Source organism: Mandrillus leucophaeus, unplaced genomic scaffold, assembly GCF_000951045.1.
Source record: "Mandrillus leucophaeus isolate KB7577 unplaced genomic scaffold, Mleu.le_1.0 Scaffold985, whole genome shotgun sequence".
NCBI classification, from domain to species: Eukaryota; Metazoa; Chordata; class Mammalia; order Primates; family Cercopithecidae; genus Mandrillus; species Mandrillus leucophaeus.
The window spans coordinates 100,577-102,389 of NW_012110752.1; positions in this window are offsets into that span (position 1 = coordinate 100,577).

Here is a 1,813-nt window from a genome sequence, read left to right on the forward strand (position 1 = left end):
CCAACAGAGATTAAGGGAGAAGGGGTTAATGGGCACTGTGATATCCCCTGAAGAAGGAACCCAAATCTTGTGTGGCATTTTCCTTTATCCTCCGCAGAAGAAAGGAAACTGTGGTGGTGAGGAAGGTGCTGATGTGTGTTGTTTGAAGATGAGAAGGGTGGAGCAGGATTACTTCCTACTAGGAGACCCAAACAATTTAGGTGGGTAAGTTTCAGGAAAATGGATCAGGGCTAAATTATTGGGAAAGTAGGCTATTTTAAAGACACCAAACGAAGAGGAATGGAGCTAGTGCCTCAATCAAAGGGAAAGGCAGAGTGTGGATGGGTTTAAGAGAAACAGAACTGGGTTCTAGAGATGGGGTGGTCAGTTTTTTGTTTACAATTGCTATAATCCTCATTTTTGGCCATTCAACACCTATTTGCAAAGGGCAGCCTTTCTCTTTTTTTTTTTTTTTTTTTGATATGGAGTCTCACTTTGTCACCCAGGCTGGAGTCCAGTGGCATGATCTCGGCTCACTGCAACCTCCGCCTCCCAGATTCAAGCAATTCTCCCTGCCTCAGCCTCCCGAGTAGCTGGGATTACAGGCACCTGCCATGACGCCCAGCTAATTTTTGTATTTTTAGTAGAGATGGAGTTTCTCCATGTTGGCCAGGCTGGTCTCGAGCTCCTGACCTCAGGTGATCTGCCCATCTGGGCCTCCCAAAATGCCGAGATTACAGGTGTGAGCCACTACACCCAGCCATCTTCTTCATATTTTATGTTATTTTTTTCTCTCTGCTTATTTCATCCCACATTCTAGGCAAATCTTTCTACTTTTACATTGTGTTGAAATAGTTAACACTTACATTTGCTTCTGCCACAACAATCAAGTCTTCTGTATTGAGTCCATAGTTGGCTCTAAAAGGTAAAAATCATGTTCCATGCTATGCTGAGGGCTGGGATTACACTCTTTTCTGAGAGTCCAGTGGAAACATCCACAGGCTAAATAAAATAGAATGTTCTTAGCTTCAAGGTCAAATGGCTATTCTCTTTTAGGTTGCATCAGTTGCTTAAAAATCTCAAGATGTTTTCGTTTGCTTAGTACTTGATCTATGTTTTTCTTGGATAACTTTCTGTTTTTCCTGGAGTTGATAATTTTCTGTTTCATTTTCTTACATTTTATCCTATCTTCAAGTGTTTTCAATCTTTAACGCATTTTATCTCCTCTATAGTATCTTTTCCAGAGACCGGGACTCCTCTTGGAGTCCTTGATCCGACTTATGCTAGCTTCACAGCCGATATCTGAGAATTCTCCTCTTTGCTTTCCTAAGTTGGGTCCTCTGGATTCCATGTCACGTCTTTCTCAGTTTACCTTTTATTTGTTGTGTTTATCACCAAGTAATTTCCAAGGGAAAGATTTTTGTTCCTTTGAAAATACTTTTTTCTCCCCTCACACTTACCTGATAATGTGCTGTATATAGAACTCTAGGTTAAAAACTATTTTGAAGACAAATATTTGAACATCTAATGTTGCTGGAGAAACTTGATGGCAAACCAATTCTTACTCTTTTCCAGGTGATTTGTTTTATTTTCTCCGAAAGCTTTAATATCTCTCTTTTGTCTTTGGTGTCTTGAAACTTCATATAAAAGGGTTGAAGCATGAGGATTTTTATTGTTTTCGTTAATTATGTTGATGCTCTGTGGGCACTTTCCCTCTAAAAAATTATATCTTTTGGCTGGGCATGGTGGCTCACACCTGTAATCCTAGCACTTTAGGAGGCCAAGGCAGCCGGATCACTTGAGGTCAGAAGTTCAAGACCAGCCTGGCCAACAT